The sequence below is a fragment of the Lutra lutra genome, chromosome 9, assembly GCF_902655055.1.
Source record: "Lutra lutra chromosome 9, mLutLut1.2, whole genome shotgun sequence".
NCBI lineage: Eukaryota > Metazoa > Chordata > Mammalia > Carnivora > Mustelidae > Lutra > Lutra lutra.
The window spans coordinates 33,581,684-33,607,442 of record NC_062286.1 but is presented as its reverse complement, the minus strand read 5'-3'; the positions used below and the strand labels follow the sequence as shown (position 1 = coordinate 33,607,442).

General features: G+C 37.7%; 1 pseudogene; it reads right to left on the bottom strand.

The window, feature by feature from the left end:
• Positions 1-1,476: 1,476 nt before the first annotated feature.
• LOC125109791 (Y-box-binding protein 1-like) lies at positions 1,477-3,530 on the bottom strand (annotated as a pseudogene).
• Positions 3,531-25,759: the final 22,229 nt, after the last annotated feature.

Sequence of the window (25,759 nt, the reverse complement as noted above, 5' to 3'; positions counted from 1 at the left end):
GGCATGTCCAGAGTAAGTGTCCAGAGCATGTCTAGAGTAAGTGATGCTAGGAAAATACTCAACATTAAAGGAACTCTCAAAGATATTTCAAACATTACAAGCACAAAAACTAAAGTGTTGGGAGCTAATCCAAATTTAGAAAGAAGTATGATAGCTTGCTAAGGCACAGAAGAGATCTTTCAATATAAATGGTCCTTTCACATATAAAAGATCCTTCATATATAAATTATGTAACAACAAGAGTAAGGCAAGCATTGTTCAAATGACCCTTGCTAAGTTTTTTTTTTTTTTTTTTAGATTTTATTTATTTATTTAACAGAGAGAGAGAAAGAGAGTACAAGCAGGAGGAGCAAAAGGAGAAGCAGGCTCGCCCCTGAGCTAGGAGCCTGATGCAGAGCTTGATCCCAGGAATCTGGGATCATGACCAGAGCCAAAGGCAGTCGCTTAAGCAACTGAGCCACCCAGGCCCCCTCTCCTCCTTACTAAGTTTTTTACAAAGAAATAAAGCACTTTAGTTCTCAGGGCTTCTAGTATTATAAATTACAGTGTACGAAATATTAATTTTACTTTTTTTTGCATTCTTCTATGCATTTACAACTGACAGTAAGTGTGCTTTGAGTGATTTGACAAAAATTTCAAAGATTAGGGAACAATCAGGATCTTATCAATTATTAAGATTCCACAGTCTCAGGCTTCACAGTCAAGTTTCACAATATCGCACTGCCATACGAAGGACTACATAAATGATATTAAGGTTTTAATCTCCAGTATGAAATACATGTGCATGTCTTCATCTGAGAGTAATTTTATTAAGTGATGAAAGACCTTAACTTATCAATAATAAAGAGAAAAATATTTCTGGTGAGAGTTTATTTTTTCTAACTCAACTGAAAAAAAACTTCACTGTTCTGATCTTAGTCTGAATTCTTAGTAAGAAAGACATCTACAGTAACAAAAGGAATGGTGCTTTCTCAACAACAAAATTGAGATAGGCGTAATCTCCCATAATATCCAATGATTTAGCAAGATTAAAATGAGAGGTTTCTAAGGACCTCCTCTCTTAACAGCAATTATTGGTCCTTTTTTTTTCTTTTTGACAATTATTTTAAGACCTTTATTAACAGATGCTTGTTGTTTGTTGACTTTTTGGGAAAAAAAAAAGTCATAAACTTTCATTACAGATGGAAAATGAGGTTCTTAAAACTCTCAACTTGACCAGGGGCGCCTGGGTGGCTCAGTGGGTTAAGCTGCTGCCTTCGGCTCGGGTCATGGTCTTGAGGTCCTGGGATTGAGTCCCAATCGGGCTCTCAGCTCACCAGGGAGCCTGCTTCCCTCTCCCTCTCTCTCTGCCCGCCTCTCTGCCTAGAGATGGTAAAATGGCATTTACTCAGTCCCACCTTGCTCAGCCTGGGAGCTGATGAATTCTCAGTTGGTGGATATGCTTGCTGCTTTTGTCTCTTAGCTTTGTCTCAAGCTTTACTCTTGTGCATTAGGGTTTTCCAGGCATCTGTGCAGGTAATTGAATTTGCCATGGTACCTACGTTGAGATGGCTGCTGACCTTGGGTCTCATCTCCTTGATTTTCCTTATTTTCTTCATTGCCATCCTCCTTAAGCTCTCATTGGCCAGGAGGCCCCTGTAGAATCGTGATCTGTAACCTGATACATATTGTCTCAGTGGCCTACCTTGTTCCTCTGCACCCTGATTGTCGGCTCCCGCCATCACCTCTCCTAGCACAGGAAGGTTGGAGGACTGTGGCCCAAAACTTTAGGGTCTCTGCCTGCGGTAAGGTGGGAACCCTCCCCTGCCAGAGAGCAGCTCTGTGGGGCATGGACTTTGGGAGCACTTTCTCAGCCCTCCTTTTCCCCACTCTCACTGTTCTAGAAGTTCTGTTGGCAGTTGTGTGGAGGATCCTAGCCATGTGGAGAGCATCTATAATGGTTACAGTGGGCTGCATATTTACTGCCCTGCACTGGAGCTCCACCAGGGCCTATCACAGAAGCTGCCCCCACACTGTCTTCTCCTTCAGCAACATCAAACCCCACCATCTCCCCATCTCCTACACTGCCAAAGAACTTCCTAGACCTATTCTTTATGGTGGTCCGTTGTGCAAATACACTTCCTTGGCATCATTGCTGTTGATGAAACCATTATCTGTTTCTTACACTGAACCATTTGACTATTCTCCAAACCTTCCTTGTGATGACCTTCTTGTCACTCCAGGCAGGCACCAGCGATGTGAGGTCACCTGGCCATCACTACCTTCGCTGCTGCCAATGGTGCCAGGCTTGGTGTTAGCAGTGCTGAGGGCAGGGGTTGTGGTGGCTGCTGGGTCTCATCCTTGTTGGTCTGGGTTGTGGGGATAGTGACTGACTGGGGCGCCTTCTTCTGTGGTACAGGGGTAACTGCCCCTGGCCGCAACGGGGCTGCTCTGAGATCTTTGGGGTCTGCTCACTGCTCCCACTACCCATGGAACTGATGGAACCGTTATTGGGCCTTTTTCACAGCTTCAGAATCATGTGTTTCCAGGTTGTCTGCCAAGGAACCACTCATCAAACCTAGAGGTTCTCAAGCTGTAGTGTTATTAGATATATAGCAAAGATAAAATCACAGCAAAGAGAAAGGAACAAACTCAAGCACCTGGGTGGCTCAGGCAGTTAAATGTCTGCCTTCTGCTCAGGTCATGATCCCAGGACGCCCCACTCTCAGGCTCCCTGCTTCTCCCTCTCCCTGCCCCCTGTTCATGCTGTTTCCTGCTATCTCTCTCTCTGTCAAATAAATAAAGTCTTAAAAGGAACAAACTGATCATGCACACAACAACATAGATGAAACTCAAAGTCATTATTCTTAGTGAAACAAGTCAGACACAAAATAGTACATATTGAATAGTTCTACCTGAATAAAACTCTAAAATGCAAACTTATCCATAGTGGTAGAAAGTGGGCCAGTAGTTATCTAGGACTTGGTGTGGGGTGGGGGTGGGGGGTTGGGATAGACTGCAGAGGGGCATAAGGACACTTCTGAAGTTGTTGGAAACAACTTCGTATCTTGTGGTGGTGGTTTCTCAGACATATGCACCTCTTAAAACTTATGGAAATGTACTCATTAGATGTGCACAGTTTGTTGGTATAAATTTTATCACAATAAAGTTATTAAAAAATCATAGAGATTCAAGATTTCAGCAAGAGTAGACTAGAGTGTGTCAAACCCGAGAGGAGCCAAAATGTATTATTTGGATTTTACAAGCTTTCTACGATAATTTTTCAGTTCTGTGGTCTCAATCACAAAATGTAAAAAGACTAATTTAAGTATTTTTCAAAGATGACAACTTCTTTGCTCTGAACCGATAGGTACTATTCAAATACATGTTCATTTGTGTGTATGCTGGCCTACCTCATTTTGTTGTGCTTTGCTTCGTTGCACTTCCCAGACCCCGCATTTCTTACAAATTGAAGGTTTGTGGCAGTCCTGCCTGGAGTAAGTCTGTTGGTGCCATTTTTCCAACAGCATGTGCTCACGTCCTATCTCCATGTTTGGTAATTCCCATAGTATTTCAGACTTTTAAAGTATTATTATATTTGTTATGGTGATCTGTGATCAGGGACTACAACTCACTGATAGCTCAGATGATGGTTAGCATTTTATAGCAATGAATTTTTTTTTCTAAATTAAGGTATGTACAGTGTTTTTCAGACATAATGCTATTGCTCACTTAATATACTATGGTGTAGGGTACACATAAATTTTGTATGCACTGGGAAACCACCAAAAATCCCTTTGACGTGCTTTATTGCGACATTTGCTTTATTGCAGTGGTCTGGAAATAAATCCACAATATCTCTGAGATATGCCTGTAATTCTTTGGTGCTACGTAGTAGAGATATAGTATTCTAATCATTGTTGCTATGGATCAGAAAAGAAGTGGTATAATATTTTATATATAAATTATTCTTTCCAATTAAGTGAGTGTTAATTTGTGTCAACCAACCAAAGATTTGCAGAAGTTCAGAAAAGGGAAAAATCTATCTTTTAAATCTCTACAAAGTAGGTATGTTGTTAACATCTCACCTCAAAAGTGCTTGCCATACTTATATAGTGAGAGAGAGGAAAAAAAACTTTTAATGTTTGAATTTTACCTTTTGGTTTTGTAAGTTTTTTAATAGATGTATAGCACATAGGATAGCTTTATGTCATATACAATTATTTATACTTGTACAGGTTAAATATTATTTAATATTTAACAGGGTAAATATTATTTAAAAATGGCTAAAAGTAATTTTCTTTAAAAGGTATTTTTAAATTATTCAAATTTAAGAAATACCTAACAAGATCACTTTGAAAATGTTGGCAATTTTGTTGTAATTTTTATCTGCCAATGTTACTTCTATCAAAAGTAGTATGTCATTAAAATGCAGTATGGAGGGGCGCCTGGGTGGCTCAGTGGGTTAAGCCACTGCCTTCGGCTCAGGTCATGATCCCAGGGTCCTGAGATCGAGTCCCGCATCGCGCTCTCTGCTCAGCAGGGAGCGTGCTTCCCTCTCTCTCTGCCTGCCTCTGTCTGCTGTGATCTCTCTCTGTCAAATAAATAAATAAAATCTTTAAAAAAAATGCAGTATGGAAGCATTATTCATTTGAAGTCATAATATTCCCTCTGATTATTCATTGTAAATATATAATATTTTAGTGATATTATAAACAAACAAGCACACTTGAGCTTCATTTTGTGACTTAACTTCTTAAACAGTATACAAGCCAACACTGTTCAAGGCAAGATAGTTAAGTGATTCCGTAGATCAGACTCACATCTTTATTTCCATTGACCTGTGTGTTGACTTCTGTGAGTTATTCCCCGCCCCCCCTTTTTTTAAAGATTTTATTTATTTATTTATTTGACAGAGAGAGAGATCATAAGCAGTCAGAGACACAGGCAGGCAGAAAGAGAGGAGGAAGCAGGCTCCCTGCTGAACAGAGAACCCAATGTGGGGCTCGATCCCAGGACCCAGAGATCATGACCCGAGCCAAAGGCAGAGGCTTTAACCCACTTAGCCACCCAGGCACCTCTCTCCTTTTTTACTCTACTTTATATCTTTAAATGAGGTGGATAGACTAGATCAGATACATTCAATCAAAGCCTCCAAAGATACACTTCAGAGGACCCTAAGGATCAGAATGGAGAGTGACTGGGCAAATGTTTGTCCACCTGCTCCCCAACCTCACTCCCACTCAGCAGTAAATACTGCTATCTATTAGGTATTTCTAGACTGGGTTTGCTGGACTTTTTTTTTTTTTTTTTTTTTTTTAGAAAACGGACTTAGAAATCTATTTTTAAGTGCTTGTAACTATTAGAATAAATTCTCTCTATGGTGCCTTCTAAGATCTGTAATTAAACCTAGTGCTGAAAAGTGGCAATTAGAACTTATTATTGCTATAAATAATGACACCAGCATGTCACTAAAAGATAGACATTTTTAATATAATAAGTTCCCCACTTAAAAGCCAGGTTGTGAGGCATAGATTTGTTCATAAGTTGGTGACTTGGAAGATGGAAAGCATTTTTCCATGGAAACACTTTTTAAGGTAAAGTGAGAAAAGAGAAAAGAAAAGAAAACTAATTTGACTGCCAAAGTAAAAATGGTCCATTTTCAATAAAGAAGAGTAGGAGAGATGTTCTTACAAAAGCTGCAATTAAAATTCAGTAGCATAGATGGACTTTTAAAAATCTTTATTTGTAATATTTGAAGACAAATGATTTTAGAGATATTTAATCTGTTTCACTGCCGCCTTTGATTTTGAAACTTACCCAGAGACATGATTTGAGAGAGAGGGCTCTTTACTGGTGTTGGCATGCTGACTGGGAAAGAAAACAATTAAAAAATTTAAAAAGCTAATGGTCATTTAGTTTCATTCAGAATGAGAGATTTGCTCAACTCCATCTAAATCCTGATACCCCTCACACTTTAAAAATTTATGTTAAAAATTGGGGGGGGGGGACCATCAATAGCTGTCACTGTGTAACTATCCCTAACGTTTGTTCAAATACATAGATTTCTAATTACAGGATGCTGATAACTCAGGGAATAACTCTGTTAAGACAGGTGGAATATTCATAATTTTTAAAAATCTGCCCTGAGAAGGAGTTCCTGGGTGGCTCAGTGGATTAATTGTCTGACTCTTGCTTTTGGCTCAGGTTATAATCTCAGGAATGTAAGACTGAGCCCCACATTAGGTTCCACACTGGCCATGGAACCTGCTTAGGATTCTCTCTCAACCTTTCCTTCTGCCTCTCCCCTTACCCTCTCTCTCCATCTTTCTCTCTCTTCCTTGAAAGAAAGAAAGAAAGGAAAGAAGGAAGAAAATCTTTCCTGAGGTAAAAACATTTGTTAAAAAGATTAATAAATGGGGTGCCTGGGTGGCTCCGTGGGTTAAGTCTTTGCCTTTGACTCAGGTCATGATCTCAGGGTCCTGGGATCAAGTCCCGCATCGGGCTCTCTGCTTGGCAGGGAGCCTGCTTCCTCCTCTCTCTCTGCCTGCCTCTCTGCCTACTTGTGATCTCTCTCTGTCAAATAAATAAATAAAATCTTAAAAAAAAGACTAATAAATGAAGATGAATCCTTATAATTTTTTTGTTTAAAAGGTTAATAAATGAAGATCCAGAAAAAGAAAACTTAAGCAAATCTGTCTATGAAGTTTAATCAATAAAAATACAAATATCTACTTATTTTAAATGCTATTAATTCTATTTAATTCAAAATATCATCCTTGGAAGTGTTTCCAATACCCTGTAGGAGAGTTTATTTCACTTGAGCTGGAATATTGCCAGACTAAATACTGTAAATGGTGAAGATGGTTTAGAATCCATAGCTTATTAATACAGTGTTCAACATTCTGAATAAATGGGACAAACTTCAAAAGTGATCATAATTTCTATGAAATTCTATGTTCACCAACCTAGAATTTTTTTTTTTTAAAGATTTTATTCATTCACTTGACAGATAGAGATCATAAGTAGGCAGACAGGCAGGCAGAGAGAGAGGAGGAAGCAGGCTCCCTGCTGAGCAGAGAGCCCGATGCGGGGCTCGATCCCAGAACCCTGAGATCATGACCTGAGCCGAAGGCAGAGGCTTAATCCACTGAGCCACCCAGGTGCCCCCAACCTATAATTTTATAGTTCTTGGTTGTTATATATTTTGGAAGCATCAGTGTCCTTCTTGATCTTCCAGCAGTGGAATAATTGGGCATCCCACAAAGATTCTAGTTTCCATGAGCCTGATGGTGGGAAATGGAAATCCCATATTATTATATCCCAAGATTATACATACCATGGAGAAAATTACATGATCATTCTGACCTAAAAGTTAATACTTTGCCTATATTCTGAAACCTTGCGCACTTTGCATATATTCTGAAACCTGTAATAATGAAGAAAAACCGCTAGTAGTTAATCTGTAAATACTGTACTATAGTTAAATTAGGTTACAAAATCATTAAAATAAGAATCCTTCCATATTTTTATTTTTTAAGCACTAATACAGGACCTCTTCCTTTACCCAGTCAGAAATACACAAAATTCCTTTCCCAACTTTTATGATAGGAACGCATTAGTGTCTTCTCTCACACACGCACACACACAAATTATCTTTCCGGTTCCCCTCTTCCCCTATTACAGCACAGATTTCACTGAACAAGAAATTTGAAGGTTGAGCCTATTCCCATAAGATTTTAAACATTAGAAGGAATGTGCTTCTTAGGTAACTATTTTGAGGAAGAGAGTATGTACTTTTCCAGGCAGAGGTTTCATTTTGATATTAGCAGGACTGATCCATCACATAGAGTGGTTTTGTGTCACAGGGGGAGGTAGTCATCACCAAACACACACATGTTCATCATGTGGTATATGCATATTGTGTCTTCATTAGATTTTTAATTCCAGGAAGTACTATACTTTCTTGGAAACATAAATTTCAGAAGAAAAAAATCTGTATTTCCCTTTCCTGAGAAAGTAAATCCAAGGGGCCAAGTATGACTTTTCTTTACAAAATATTTGCATGGTCTTCCAGCAATGTCAGCATATTGATGAATGTTGTCTTCCTTCTATATTTTCTTTCTCCCTGTACGGAAGTTAAATGTGACTAGGTGGGCAGGAAAGATGTTCTATAGATCATAGAGTTCTTTAGCAGCAATTTGAATCTCTTTGCTGTCCTGGCTCATTAATCTTAATCCCACACATTTGAAGAATTACATAAGCCTAACCAAAAATCTTATTTAGTATAAAATAAAAATTTAAACACAAATATTCTATAAATCATCCTCGTATAGCAAAAATGTTTCTGTTAATCTCTTGACAAATGTTATTATGTAGATATACTATACAGTGTTTCTTAATTCAAAATCATGATTTTCTCAGTCATGAAAAAGGACACTGGCTTTTATAAACTCAAAGGTAACAGTTTTTTTGTATTCTATCATAATTAATCTTGTGTATAAATAAAGGGCTTTGTAAGATTCTGTTTCTAAACCCTGTTTCTGAAATTTTACCCAGAATCTTAATAAAATTTATGAAGTACACTATTTTAGAATCTAGTTAAATAAAAATTAAGGTATACCTGTTTAGGAAAAAATTTTTAAATTGGGTTACAAAATATTAAAAGGTGGCTCAAATTAAAAGTGGAATAAAAATTATATATAATAGTTGGGATAAAAGAGAGGAACCATAAATAAAATTTTAAATGTCCTAGGTGGTAGTTTAGCTAAGTAGCTAGAATAGCTAAAAAAAAAAAAAAGAGAGGAGGAGGAGTCAAGATGGTGGAGAAGTAGCAGGCTGAGACTACTTCAGGTAGTGGGAGATCAGCTAGATAGCTTATCTAAAGATTACAAACACCTACAAATCCAACGGGAGATCGAAGAGAAGAAGAACAGCAACTCTAGAAACAGAAAATCAACCACTTTCTGAAAGGTAGGACTGGCGGAGAAGTGAATCCAAAGCGAGGGGAAGATAGACCGCAGGGGGAGGGGCTGGCTCCCGGCAAGCGGTGGAGCAATGGAGCACAAAATCAGGACTTTTAAAAGTCTGTTCCGCTGAGGGACATCACTCCAGAGGCTTAACCGGGGTGAAGCCCGCGGGGGGTCAGTGTGGCCTCAGGTCCCGCAGGGTCACAGAAGGATCAGGGTGTCTGAGTGTCACAGAGCTCACAGGTATTAGAACGGGGAAGCCAGCTACAGAGACAGAGCCGAGGAGTGACTCTCAGCTCGGGGTTACCTTGAACCGGTCGCAGGCTCGGTCAGCTCGGAGCGCAGCCAGAGGCCAGGGTGGCGGGAATCATTGGGCGCTGTTCTCTGGGGGCGCACTGAGGAGTGGGGCCCCGGGCTCTCGGCTCCTCCGGGCCAGACACCGGGAGGCCGCCATCTTCATTCCCGCCCTCTGGAACTCTACGGAAAGTGCTCAGGGAACAAAAGCTCCCGAAAGCAAACCTGATTGAATTACTCAGCCTGGCCCCGGGTAAGGGCGGTGCAACTCCGCCTGGGGCAAAGACGCTTGAGAATCACGACAACAGGCCCCTCCCCCAGAAGATCAGCAAGAAACCCAGCCAGGACCAAGTTCACCTACCAAGGAATATAGTTTCAATACCAAGGAGAGCAGCGGAATTCCAGAGGAGGAGAAAGAAAAGCACGGAACTCATGGCTTTCTCCCCATGATTCTTTAGCATTGCAGTTAATTTCATTGTTTTTTCTTTTTCAATTTTTTTTCTTCTTCTGCTAAATTTTTTTTAACTTTTACCCTTTTCTTTTTTAACATTTTTAAACTAGTTTATCTAATATATATATATATTTTTCCTTTTTATACTTTTTCTTTATTGGTTTTCTTTTTTTAATTTTTTTTTCTTTCTTTCTGAACCCCTTTTTATCCCCTTTCTCCCCCCCTCACGATTTGGGATCTCTTCTGATTTGGCTAAAGCATATTTTCCTGGGGTTGTTGCCACCCTTTTAGTATTTTACTTGCCCCTTCATATACTCTTATCTGGACAAAATGACAAGGTGGAAAAATTCACAACAAAAAAAAGAACAAGAGGCAGTACCAAAGGCTAGGGACATAATCAATACAGACATTGGTAATATGTCAGATCCAGAGTTCAGAATGACGATTCTCAAGGTTCTAGCCGGGCACGAAAAAGGCATGGAAGATATTAGAGAAACCCTCTCGGGAGATATAAAAGCCCTTTCTGGAGAAATAAAAGAACTAAGATCTAATCAAGTTGAAATAAAAAAAGCTATTAATGAGGTGCAATCAAAAATGGAGGCTCTCACTGCTAGGCTAAATGAGGCAGAAGAAAGAATTAGCGATATAGAAGACCAAATGACAGAGAATAAAGAAGCTGAGCAAAAGAGGGACAAACAGCTACTGGATCATGAGGGGAGAATTCGAGAGATAAGTGACACCATAAGACGAAACAACATTAGAATAATTGGGATTCCAGAAGAAGAGGAAACAGAGAGGGGAGCAGAAGGTATGTTGGAGAGAATTATTGGAGAGAATTTCCCCAATATGGCAAAGGGAACAAGCATCAAAATCCAGGAGGTTCAGAGAACCCCCCTCAAAATCAATAAGAATAGTTCCACACCCCGTCACCTAATAGTAAAATTGACAAGTCTTAGTGACAAAGAGAAGATCCTGAAAGCAGCGCAGGAAAAGAAGTCTGTAACGTACAATGGTAAAAATATTAGATTGGCAGCAGACTTATCCACAGAGAACTGGCAGGCCAGAAAGAGCTGGCATGATATATTCAGAGTACTAAATGAGAAAAACATGCAGCCAAGAATACTATATCCAGCTAGGCTATCATTGAAAATAGAAGGAGGGATTAAAAGCTTCCAGGACAAACAAAATCTGAAAGAATTTGCAAACACCAAACCAGCTCTACAGGAAATATTGAAAGGGGTCCTCTAAGCAAAGAGAGACCCTAAAAGTAGATCAGAAAGAAACAGAGACAATATACAATAACAGACACCTTACAGGCAATACAATAGCACTAAATTCATATCTCTCAATACTTACCCTGAATGTTAATGGGTTAAATGCCCCTATCAAAAGACACAGGGTATCAGAATGGATAAAAAAACAAAACCCATCTATATGTTGCCTACAAGAAACTCATCTTAAACCCAAAGACACCTCCAGGTTTAAAGTGAGGGGGTGGAAAAGAATTTACCATGCTGATGGACATCAGAAGAAAGCAGGAGTGGCAATCCTTATATCAGATCAATTAGATTTTAAGCCAAAGACTATAATAAGAGATGAGGAAGGACACTATATCATACTCAAAGGAACTATCCAACAAGAAGATCTAACAATTTTAAATATCTATGCCCCTAACGTGGGAGCAGCCAACTATATAAACCAATTAGTAACAAAATCAAACAAACACATCAACAATAATACAATAATAGGAGGGGACTTTAACACTCCCCTCACTGAAATGGACAGATCATCCAAGCAAAAGATCAACAAGGAAATCAAGACCTTAAATGACACACTGGACCAGATGGACATCACAGATATATTCAGAACATTTCATCCCAAAGCAACAGAATACACATTCTTCTCTAGTGCACATGGAACATTCTCCAGAGTAGGTCACATTCTCGGTCCTAAATCAGGTCTCAACCGTTATCAAAAGATTGGAATCATTCCCTGCATATTTTCAGACCACAATGCTCTGAAGCTAGAACTCAATCACAAGAGGAAATTTGGAAAGAACCCAAATACATGGAGACTAAACAGCATCCTTCTAAAGAATGAATGGGTCAACCAGGAAATTAAAGAAGAATTGAAAAAAATCATGGAAACAAATGATAATGAAAACACAACGGTTCAAAATCTGTGGGACACAACTAAGGCAGTCCTGAGAGGAAAATATATAGCGGTACAAGCCTTTCTCAAGAAACAAGAAAGGTCTCAGGTACACAACCTAACCCTACACCTAAAGGAGCTGGAGAAAGAACAAGAAAGAAACCCTAAACCCAGCAGGAGAAGAGAAATCATAAAGATTAGAGCAGAAATCAATGAAATAGAAACCAAAAAAACAATAGAACAAATCAATGAAACTAGGAGCTGGTTCTTTGAAAGAATTAATAAGATTGATAACCCCCTGGCCAGACTTACCAAAAAGAAAAGAGAGAGGACCCAAATAAATAAAATCATGAATGTGAAAGAGGAGAGATCACAACGAAGACCAAAGAAATACAGACAATTATAAGAACATACTATGAGCAACTCTACGCCAACAAATTTGACAATCTGGAAGAAATGGATGCATTCCTAGAGACATATAAACTACCACAACTGAACCAGGAAGAAATAGAAAGCCTCAACAGACCCATAAGCAGTAAGGAGATTGAAACAGTCATCAAAAATCTCCAAACAAACAAAAGCCCAGGGCCAGATGGCTTCCCGGGGGAATTCTACCAAACGTTTAAAGAAGAACTAATGCCTATTCTCCTGAAACTGTTCCAAAAAATAGAAACGGAAGGAAAACTTCCAAACTCATTTTATGAGGCCAGCATCACCTTGATCCCAAAACCAGACAAAGATCCCATCAAAAAAGAGAACTACAGACCAATATCCTTGATGAACACAGATGCAAAAATTCTCGCCAAGATACTAGCCAATAGGATTCAACAGTACATTAAAAGGATTATTCACCACGGCGAAGTGGGATTTATTCCAGGGCTGCAAGGTTGGTTCAACATCCGCAAATCAATCAATGTGATACAACACGTTAATAAAAGAAAGAACAAGAACCATATGATACTCTCCATAGATGCTGAAAAAGCATTTGACAAAGTACAGCATCCCTTCCTGATCAAAACTCTTCAAAGTGTAGGGATAGACGGCACATACCTCAATATTATCAAAGCCATCTATGAAAAACCCACCACAAATATCATTTTCAATGGAGAAAAACTGAAAGCTTTTCCGCTAAGGTCAGGAACACGGCAGGGATGTCCGTTATCACCACTGCTATTCAACATAGTACTAGAAGTCCTAGCCTCAGCAATCAGACAACAAAAGGAAATTAAAGGCATCCAAATCGGCAAAGAAGAAGTCAAACTATCACTCTTTGCAGATGATATGATACTCTATGTGGAAAACCCAAAAGACTTCACTCCAAAACTGCTAGAACTTGTACAGGAATTCAGTAAAGTGTCAGGATATAAAATCAATGCACAGAAATCAGTTGCATTTCTCTACACCAACAACAAGACAGAAGAAAGAGAAATTAAGGAGTCCATCCCATTTACAATTGCACCCAAAACTATAAGATACCTAGGAATAAACCTAACCAAAGAGACTAAGAATCTATACTCAGAAAACTATAAAGTACTCATGAAAGAAATTGAGGAAGACACAAAGAAATGGAAAAATGTTCCATGCTCCTGGATTGGAAGAATAAATATTGTGAAAATGTCTATGCTACCTAAAGCAATCTACACATTTAATGCAATTCCTATCAAAGTACCATCCATTTTTTTCAAAGAAATGGAACAAATCATCCTAAAATTTATATGGAACCAGAAAAGACCTCGAATAGCCAAAGGAATATTGAAAAAGAAAGCCAAAGTTGGTGGCATCACAATTCCGGACTTCAAGCTCTATTACAAAGCTGTCATCATAAAGACAGCATGGTACTGGCACAAAAACAGACACACAGATCAATGGAACAGAATAGAGAGCCCAGAAATAGACCCTCAACTCTATGGTCAACTCATCTTCGACAAAGCAGGAAAGAATGTCCAATGGAAAAAAGACAGCCTCTTCAATAAATGGTGTTGGGAAAATTGGAGAGCCACATGCAGAAAAATGAAATTGGATCATTTCCTTACACCACACACGAAAATAGACTCAAAATGGATGAAGGATCTCAATGTGAGAAAGGAATCCATCAAAATCCTTGAGGAGAACACAGGCAACAACCTCTTCGACCTCAGCCGCAGCAACATCTTCCTAGGAACATCGCCAAAAGCAAGGGAAGCAAGGGCAAAAATGAACTATTGGGATTTTATCAAGATCAAAAGCTTTTGCACAGCGAAGGAAACAGTGAACAAAACCAAAAGACAACTGACAGAATGGGAGAAGATATTTGCAAATGACATATCAGATAAAGGGCTAGTGTCCAAAATCTATAAAGAACTTAGCAAACTCAACACCCAAAGAACAAATAATCCAATCAAGAAATGGGCAGAGGACATGAACAGACATTTCTGCAAAGAAGACATCCAGATGGCCAACAGACACATGAAAAAGTGCTCCACATCACTTGGCATCAGGGAAATACAAATCAAAACCACCATGAGATATCACCTCACACCAGTCAGAATGGCTAAAATTAACAAGTCAGGAAATGACAGATGCTGGCGAGGATGCGGAGAAAGGGGAACCCTCCTACACTGTTGGTGGGAATGCAAGCTGGTGCAACCACTCTGGAAAACAGCATGGAGGTTCCTCAAAATGTTGAAAATAGAACTACCCTATGACCCAGCAATTGCACTGCTGGGTATTTACCCTAAAGTTAGAAACGTAGTGATCCGAAGGGGCACGTGCACCCGAATGTTTATAGCAGCAATGTCTACAATAGCCAAACTATGGAAAGAACCTATATGTCCATCAACAGATGAATGGATAAAGAAGATGTGGTATATATACACAATGGAATACTATGCAGCCATCAAAAGAAATCTTGCCATTTGTGACGATGTGGATGGAACTAGAGGGTATCATGCTTAGCGAAATAAGTCAATCGGAGAAAGACAACTATCATATGATCTCCCTGATATGAGGGAGAGGAGATGCAACATGTGGGGTTAAGGGGGTAGGAGAAGAGTAAATGAAACAAGATGGAATTGGGAGGGAGACAAACCATAAGTGACTCTTAATCTCACAAAACAAACTGAGGGTTCATGGGGGGAGGGGGTTTGGGAGGGGGGTGGGATTATGGACACTGGGGAGGGTATGTGCTATGGTGAGTGCTGTGAAGTGTGTAAACCTGGCGATTCACATACCTGTACCCCTGGGGATTAAAATATGTTATATGTTTATAAAAAATAAAATTAAAAAAAAAAAGAAAAAAAGAAAAAAGCTTAAAGTTATTTATCCCCAAATGCAATAGATGTGGGTTTATATTTAATTGCCCCCTGTTAGTAATATTGCTTTTAAAATGTTTTATTAAAGTATAATATAGTACACCAGAGCTCTAGGAGCTTCTATGTATATATGTACTCAGGTAAGCACCAGGCAGATTAAGATACAAGACATTTCAAAAGTTCTTATCATGCCCCATCTCAGTGAGTACCCTGCACACTCAAGGTAACTAGCATTCTTGCTAACCTATCCCAATAGCTTAGTTTTGCCAACTTCATGTACACTTGAATTTCAAAATTTGCTATGTATTTTGTGTGACCACCATCTTTTTCTCATCTTTATATCTGTGATATTTATCTATACCGTTCAGTGTAACATTAGTTCATTCTTTATTTCTAAGTAGTATGCCACAGGATTTACACCACAAATTATTTATATGCGCATGCTACTGGTAATGGGCAGGTCAAACCTCTTGTTCTCAGCACACAGGCTACTCAAATATGCCCATCACAGTTTCTTTTGCCACCTCTCAATCCAAAGGAGAAGGAACACTGGTGAAACCCAAAGTGGAAGATCCCCATCTTTTATGCACTATGTTATTTCCTTGTTCTCCACAGTTCGATGATCATGAGTAAATAAACCTCTGAACTCAGATTTCAAAATCCAAAGAGAGCTACTCTGTTCCATTCTTAATAGAATGGCAGGACTCAAAGTGGGATAAACATGAATCATCTCTGACAGCTGTAGGCAAAGGATAGAAAGAGGAAGGGAATTAGGACAGAAACAGCCTAGTCATTCTTCAGGTGGACAGGGCACGTGTGCTCAGGAATGTGCAGATAGGGAGTCACGTATTGATGGACATGATTTGAGAAAGATGTTAGTATCGTTTGAATTGTTGCATCAAGAACTCAACAAATTCAGGTTCAAAGGGTCCTTGTGCTCAATAGATCTTTATACATCATTTGATCTAAATGCCCTCAGCTTTTCCAAACTTTCAAATAATTTTCCAGTTTTTCAAATAATTTCCTATACAATAAACATGTGAAATGTATTGTATGTAATTAAGCTATCGTGATTTATTTCCTGTTATCTTAATACCTCTAGCTCTCACCTTTGCTAGGAACCTGGATGGCAGCCCTTTTATTCAGAAGTATGGCTTTTATCTCATCAAATAAAATTACATATTATTCAGGACCAAGGTTATTATTCTTGAAGTAGTTCACTGCTTTTTTTTCTGCAGCAATTAAATGTGTTTTGATTATAAACATATTTTATAAACTTTTAAAATTCATAGAAAAAATTCAAAAATGGTTTTATTTTATTCCTTAAAATTTTGTTTTTGTGTGCTTTTATATTTATAAAATGTAGAAAATTTTCTTGATGCAATGTATTGATCTTTAAATAAATAACAAGTATTTTACAATTATGTGTTCCATTTTGCTTCATATTTTCTCTTATTAATTATTTATCTACTCTTATTTCACTTGCAGGACAGGCCAAAAATCAAACTGTACTCTTAACTTATATTTAGTTCTAGAAAACTATTAACATTTGTAGATAAATCACTTCATAGAATAGATCAATATATCTTAAAGTTATACTATTAAAATTAATAAGACATATGTTATTTATATATATAATTCTTAAAGTTTTATAATTATTTTTTACCATCTATGATATTAAAATAAATTAAAATATTTGATTTGGTCAGTAATTCATAAGTGCTTCTCTTTTTTCTACATCATTATTTATTCTAGTCATGCACCATTCAACCAAAGAAAAAATGTTCATTTTTAAGAAAATATAAAATCATGATACTCAGTTTTGCATAAATAATTCAATATCCATGTATCTATATAAGGATCATAGATTATAGTGTTTTTTGTTTTGTTTTATTAAAATATGTCTGACATTCAGTGTTCTATTCATTTCAGGTGCACACTGTAGTGATCTGACAATTCTATACATTATGCCATGATATGTGTGGCAGTGTTTATTATAAAGAATCACCACTCTGCCATTGGGAGAATGACAACAGCCCTTATACCAAGGTGGGTCAGTTTTTATCATTCTTCTTAAAATGCTTGTTTCTATATCATAGAGCAAATTTGTTGCTTTAAAAACCAATTTCTGAAGATAATCCATCTTGAAAGGTAAAAATTCCCAAACTTTAGACTATTCTAAAATGCTGACTTTTATGCACGCAGTTATTATGGATTAATGTATTGTTATGCATGATGATCTTCTTCCAGTGATTATTTCAAATTGGTGATGTTCTAGAATTACCAACCAAAAATTTGAAAAGTCAGTAACTGGATGGTAACTGATTATATTGTGTTCAGTGAGGCCTTGTCGAAACTAACCTTATTTTCTGTGGTGAAAGGATTAGCAGATTGCATGTTTTTATAGAGAAAGCCCCTAATTTTATTTAGGCATTACCAGAATCTTTCATGTTATCTCTTCTAAAATACTGGGAAGGTATTTACTGGCATAGCAATATACTCTGCTGAAAAACATCCAAAGAGTGTGGATCTTAATGGGTTCATAGCAATGAGAAAGGATGTCTTTTATGAACTGGTACAGAGCTGTCAACAGTATTATTAACAACTTGGAAGATGAGAGAGAAGACATGGTTATAAAATTTATAAATGACTAGAAACCAGAAAGGTTAATTAATGTAAGAAATAAGATGCAAGAAAATGTCTATTACTATGAAAAGCCAAGTCAGCATGATGAATTTTGACAGGTATAAACGTAGAATATGTATTTCATACTAAAAGATATATAAAAGTAACAGTGAAAACTAACTTGTGTAGTTTTGTGTGTGCAAATGTGTGTGTGTGTGTGTTCATGTGTATACTGGTAAGAGAATTAGTAGTTTTATTTACAAATAAATTTATCAAATGACTATCAAATGACTATTAGAGGTGCCTGGAAGCCTGAATTTCACTGATAGAAAAAATACTGTCTTGACAAGAGAAATACCAATTCCTCTGTGCTCTCTCTGGTTGTACTGCAGCATTATATGTAAGTTTGGGAACCACATTTTAGGGTTAACAATGACAAACTGGATAACTTTTCTATCAGAGAGTCTTAATCTTTGGGAGATCATAGATAATATTCATTAGGACTTTAAAAGAAGCTATAGATACCTCGCCAGGAAAAAAATACATATACACAGAATTTTATATACAATTTCAGAAGGTTTACAGCATCCCTGAAACCATGTATGAATTTCCCAGGTGTTCATGGACTTTAGCTAAAGAATGTCTGATCTAAGACCAAGTGGCGAGGCAGTAAGAATTATTGATTCTCTAACATAAGAAAAGAGTTAAGGGAATTAAAGATGTTTAGTTTGGAGTAAAGAATACCAAAAGGGTAGGAAGAAAATAGCTGCCATCAAACAGTTGAAGAATTTTTATGTTTGAGAGTTATTATATTTATTTTATGTATCTCCAATGAGAAAGATAAAAACACCAGGGAGACATATTTTGTGTAAGTAGAAATAGAATGAATGGGAGGAATTTAATTCAGTTTAACATTCAATCAGTGCTTTCCACATGGTATGCTAGACTAGGAGAGCGAATGTAAATATCAAATGAATAAAACATAGTCTCTTTCCTTGGGATGTTTGGAGAAGAAAGTTCCAGTTCAAAAAGCAAATTCCCTTTAAGGAAGAATTTCTTTAAAAAATGCCAGTCCTTTTGTGGCTATATGGTATAGAAATTTTATCAGCCTAGAGTAGATTTTTATTACTAGGAAAATAATGATTTGAATGACCACACTTAGTAATGCCAATAGACAGTACTTTTAGTAAGGCTCATTGCCCTGTGAAAAGGAACATGACAGCAACTTTTGGGGCTACCCATAGCTCTTATTCTGAAATCTCCCTGGTATACAGGGATGATAGCTAGAGTGTACGTAAAAAATATGTGTGGGGCCAATGAGTACCTCGAGGAAAAGGAATCCAGATTTCTTCCTCTTTTAGGATCCACCTTATTAGACCTTCTCTCATAGATTGAAAGGTTCCAGATGGATATTTCCTGCAAGAAACGAACCTCAAACTAAAATATATAAAGGTGACAGCAAACCTTATCTGTTCTTGAATGAAGGCTCATTTTAGCAGAGCATGTTATGTAGGCATGGAAGCCCTACTTGACTCACCACATTGACAGAGCAGGTCCATTTTAAGTAAAATGTTTGACCATGTCTGTGAAATCCAGAAGAACTGTATCTTCAGAGCACAGAGTATGGTGCCATCCTTCAGTACTATCTACTGGTACCTAGGCTGGTAAAGTCATCTGTGAGCCACTGAATGCAAATGTATTGGACAAGGTTGCATCAGTTCTCACCATTGACAATATTTGGGTTGCAGTGGGAATATAGCATCAGGCAAGTGGTCACAATAGGCTCTCCAACTCTTGCCCTTATGAGGAACATTAAAAACTCTGGGCTAAGAGTGTAGAAAGTTAAGAGGATGATGCTGGTTTTCCTGGAGTTATTAATTGAAATTATTAATAAAAAGGAAAAAACAAAACCGACCTTTGCTTAAAAGGTCATTGAACCCTGAAGGGAATATACCTGGATATGTAAGTTTGCATTTTCCTTTCCAGTCTTGTCATCATAAGTTAGAATAGGATGGGAACTGAAAAGAAGATAATGCCCTAGCTTATTTCCTCAAATTAAAGTCCGAAAATTATGGTAGAAGGAATTATTTCCTCAAAGTCTAAAAATTGTGCTTGAAGGAAACAAGATCAATTGACTGATATAATGCACTGCTCAATGCCAAGGGCCTATTGACCTTGAACGGTATTTCTGTAATTCTGGATATTTCTAAAACAGTGATGCTTCAGTGGATTGATATCATCAAAATGATGATGGTTTACCCTAAGCTAATTAAATATACATCTATAGGTTCAGTGCCTAGACATCAATACATATTTTTTAATTAATAAAAATTCAGATGACTTTAACATGCAACCAGAGTTGTGAACCATAGAGCAATGATTCTGAGTGTGGTGTAGCAGCATTAGCATCACCTGGGAACCTGCTGGAAATGCAGATTCTCTGGTCCAATTTTGACCTACTGAATGAGAAACTCTGACAGATGGAGCCCAGCATTCACAGTTTTAACATGTCCTCCAGGTGATTTTAATGCTTACTCAAGTTTGTGAATAATGTTATAGAGTCTTATGGAGAGTTTTAATTTTTCTAATTAAATAAATTGAGTTTGTTCCTTAACCAGTTACAACCAAGAGGTTGGAGGTAGAGAATTGTATCTATGATTCTTTTGTATATACCCATGATCTAGAAAAATGTGAAACCTGCACCAAGTTCTCAATAATATGTGCTGCTTAACTTGCCCCTGTGTGCTTGAAGGTGATTTCTATGCCTAAAATAATAGAATACCAGGCCTGTTCATCCTGGACATGACTCTTAAACTCAGTCATGGTATTTATGTCCTTTAAACTGCTCCCAGTGCTTTCCTTGCAGGATACATACATGCCAAATAGAGTTTTATTTATTTACTTATATATTTAGCCAACACTGATCCAGCCCTAGGAGATGGGAGGCACTGGTGATAAAGTAACAGGACAGACAGGGTGCTGCTAATGTGAAGCCCATGGGAAATGAGATAACTTGATCATGCAGGACCCTGCGCTATGACTAGACAGGCCATGTTATTCCTCTGCCTTTCCCGCACTGCCTGACTGATACTTTAAAAAAGTCGACCACCCTAATTTGGTGCCAGATCATGACTGATTTTGGAAAAGAGTACCGGTAGGATTAACCTAGGTGTAGGAAATGCTGTATTTCACACTATGAGACAATGTAGAGAAAGGTAACCAACATTCTGTGAAGCCATTAAAGAGAATGGATTATATGAACCTGCCTGAAATAACTCAGGTAAATTACTCCATTCTTTCTCAACAAGCTCAATGCATATGAGAAACATAAATATGTCTTACATGGTTACAGTAATATAGAAAGTTAACAAAGAGATTGGACCTACAACATCTTAAAAAACAAAAACTAATTCAGCCCCCAAAAGAAAGACCCTAAGTTACATGTTGGAAAATCATAATACTCTCTAGACCCTGATTTATTAAAAAGACCATCTAGTAATGAGATTGAAGCAGTGATCAAAAACCTCCCAAAAAACAAGAGCCCAGGACCTGATGGATTCCCTGGGGAATTCTACCAAACTTTCAAAGAAGAAGTAACACCTATTCTCCTGAAGCTGTTTCAAAAAATTGAAGCAGAAGGAAAACTTCCAGACTCTTTTTATGAAGCCAGCATTACCCCGATCCCCAAACCAGGCAAAGACCCCACCAAAGAGGAGAATTTCAGACCAATATCACTGATGAATATGGATGCTAAGATTCTCAACAAGATCCTAGCAAATAGGATCCAACAGCACATTAAAAAGATTATCCACTATTACCAGGTGGGATTCATCCCTGGGTTGCAAGGATGGTTCAACATTCACAAATCAATCAATGTGGTAGAGCAAATCAATAAGAGAAGAGAGAAGAACCACATGGTCCTCTCAATTGATGCAGAAAAAGCATTTGACAAAATCCAGCATCCGTTCCTGATTAAAATATTTCAAAGTATAGGGATAGAGGGAACATTCCTGAACTTCATAAAATCTATCTATGAAAAACCCACAGCAAATATCATCCTCAATGGAAAAAAGCTCACAGCCTTCCCATTGAGATCAGGAACACGACAAGGATGCCCACTCTCACCCTCTTGTTCAACATAGTATTAGAAGTCCTAGCAACAGCAATCAGACAACAAAGAGAAATAAAAGGTATCCAAATTGGCAATGAAGAAGTCGAACTCTCTCTCTTTGCAGATGACATGATACTTTATATGGAAAACTCAAAAGACTCCACCCCCAAATTACTAGAACTCATATAGCAATTCAGTAATATGGCAGGATACAAAGTCAATGTACAGAAACCAGTTACTTTCTTATACACTAACAATGAAAATATAGAAAGGGAAATTAGAGAATTGATTCCATTTACTATAGCACCAAGAACCATAAGATACCTGAGAATAAACCTAACCAAAGAGGTAAAGGATCTGTACTCAAGGAATTACAGAACACTCATGAAAGAAATCGAAGAAGACACAAAAAGATGGAAGACCATTCCATGCTCTTGGATCAGAAAAATAAACATTGTTCAAATGTCTATACTGCCTAGAGCAATCTATACTTTTAATGCCATTCCGATCAAAATTCCGTTATTTTTCAAAGAGCTGGAGCAAATAATCCTAAAGTTTGTATGGAATCAGAAGAGACCCCGAATTGATAAGGAAATGTTGAAAAAGAAAAACAAAACTGGCGGCATCACATTACGTGATTTCAAGCTTTACTACAAAGCTGTGATCACCAAGACAGCATGGTACTAGCATAAAAACAGACATATAGACCAGTGGAACAGAGTAGAGAGCCCAGATATGGACCCTCAACTCTATGGTCAAATAATCTTCGACAAAGCAGGAAAAAAAATATACAATGGAAAAAAGACAGTCTCTTCAATAAATGGTGCTGGGAAAATTAGACAGCTATATGCAGAAGAATGAAATTCAACCATTCTCTTACACCGTACACAAAGATAAACTTGAAATGGATAAAAGACCTCAACGTGAGAGAGGAATCTATCAAGATCCTAGAGGAGCACAAAGGCAGTAACCTCTTCGATATCAGCCATGGCAACTTCTTTCAAGATATGTCTCCAAAGGCAAAGGAAACAAAAGCAAAAATGAACTTTTGGGACTTCAACAAGATCAAAAGCTTCTGCACAGCAAAGGAAACAGTCAACAAAACAAAGAGGCAACCCACAGAATGGGAGAAGATATTTGCAAATGACAGTACAGACAAAAAACTGATATCCAGGATCTATAAAGAACTTCTCAAACTCAACACACACAAAATAGATAACCATGTGCTTCCAAATCAGGCTTTTGGTAGGTCTACAGATATTAGCAAATGATTTCTGTGAAAAACCAAAGACTTTATTGACATATTTAAGCTTCCTAGATGATTGAAAATGTTGTGTGCTTTAAAGACTAATACCAAAAAAAAGGGTATCATTAAAAACTATTATTTTCTATAGCTACAGACCCTTTTTTTTCCCAGTACTTAGGCCTTGGTGATTCCCCCACCCCAAAGTGGATTATGAAAGAATTTGATGAATTAGATGCAATTTATGCATCATTTGACAAGGTTTTTCTCTTTGTTAGTTCAGAGGACCTTTTTGATACAGAAAGATAAAATAGAAACATTATATTTTGAACTATCCTTTGGGGAAAAATTACATGCCTAAGGGCTGTACCCATAAAGAAATGATGGGTTCCCAGAACATTGTTACAAGACATATCCTTCCCTCTTCATTCCCTTTCCACCCCCAGCAATAACAGACACAAACAAAAAAATATTGTGGAAGAACTACTTTCAGAGGCATGATTTAGCCAATTCAAGGGCAATGTGTATTATCCTATATCACCACAGGCATCCTTAGAAAAATGATCTTATAGTTTCAGTACCATAGCCATGCACCCCTTCAGTGCAGCACTACCTGGGAAACACAGCTAGCTTGGGGTACCAGCCTGTCAGTCAAAACCTTGATGATGTGCCAAACCTGTGCAGAGCTCCATGGCTTTCACTGGAGGACCTCAAGGGAGCTGTGTGTTTTTGTGTGGATGTGTTTTCAGAGGATCCAGGAAATTCTACTGGATAAGGTAGAGGAGGTATGTGGATGAAGAGACAGAATTTCCAGGAGAGATTATTATATGAAGGCTGACCTAGGATAATCTTTGAAATGGAAGAATGCAAAACTGGTTCTAACTGTCCTATGAGATAGCTGTGTGCTCCACAACAATAACTATACAGTAAGGTGTACATTATCAGCAATGCATATAGGGTTCAATTGGATCTTTGAAAAGATCCAGATCATTGTTTTAGAATATGATGCATTTATGAATGTACATTTGCATGCATGTATGCATACCTATAGTCCATACAAACCACTACAGACATGGGGGGGTCAACTGATAGGAGAATCCTGAAACTTCTCAGAGGGAAAGAGAAAACTGGGTCTATTCTGAAAAGGAAGGCACAGTTATTTTGCGTGGCTTCTGTCCTTATAAAACTGAAAATCCTCTCTGGATGCCTAAACTCAGTTTCCAAGGACAATCTCTGCTTTGCTCTGGCACATTATGCTTATCACAGAATTATGTTTTCTTCAAAGCTATTACTTGAGAGAAGAACAGATGCCAAATATATATATATATATATATATATATATATATATATATATATATATATTTAAAACTTCTGAATATCTAATTTTTCTTCACAGATCAAGTAAATTAAAAAAAAATTTTTTTTGAATTGATATTTTGGAAGGCATTCAATGTTCTTCTCTTTAAATTTTAAGAGTCCTGGATATCTTGCCAAGCGCATAAACCAAATTGTATTGGAACTGCAGCACTTTAATAAGAAGCCTCAGATATTGCCTCCCCCATCCCCACGTGGCAGAGCTCTCGTTTATTAGAGCCATCTTTTACCAAGCTGCCAACTTCCCCTTTTGCTAAATACTCATAAAACTCCATCTTCTCATTGACTCTGTTCTTTAGTTCAGTTTTTGTTTCTCAAAAGGAACAAAAGGATCCATTCTTTGAATTTGATCATCTTTTATTCTTTTTTGTTTTTGCCACTCACACATCGTACACGCTCTACCTAATGTCATTCGAGAATCATCTTTACCTCTTGGAGACATTGCTATTTACATTATTAGGACAAGGGCTCTAGATGTAAAGCCTCTTTCCTTAATTCAAGTAGCAAAAGCAGTCTTATTAAATTGGAGTTACAGCCAGCCACAGTGAACTTCTCTTCAGACCAAACACCTCTTTTATCAACTGTCTGCCCTTTCTTTCTGACAAGAATGTTAGTATCTGTAAGTAGTGGTGACAGGTCTGGAGAAGATGAATTACCTACTATTGTGGAAAAGAACAATAATAAAAAAAACATTTCACTCCATTTTTACTGACTCCCCAGAGAATACATGAAATTAAATGAGTTATTTAAATAAAGCACACTAGGTCAATGGTTCCAGCTCAAAAAAAAGTTCCAATTTAAAAAAAAAAAAAAAGACAGTAACTTTGTAAAGGAGAAAAGGTAATTTTTTTCTTTTTTAAGGCAGAAGGTCTGTTTCTTCAAAAGTAGTCTTACATAGAGGTGGTCCAATATAAAGTATGCCAGCTTTTCTAGTCAAAAAATACACAAGTGAAAGTTGGAGGCCGTCCCTCCCTCTCACAGTCTCCTCAAAGTCAGAAGTGGAGGACTTTGTTAAAAATCACTGAGGGGGGGCGCCTGGGTGGCTCAGTGGGTTAAAGCCTCTGCCTTCGGCTCAGGTCATGATCCCAGGGTCCTGGGATCGAGCCCCACATCGGGCTCTCTGCTCCGCAGGGAGCCTGCTTCCTCCTCTCTCTCTCTCTCTCTCTCTCTGCCTGCCTCTCTGCCTGCTTGTGATCTCTGTCTGTCAAATAAATAAATAAAATCTTTAAAAAAAAAAATCACTGAGGGATCTCCCAGCATATTTTGAAAATA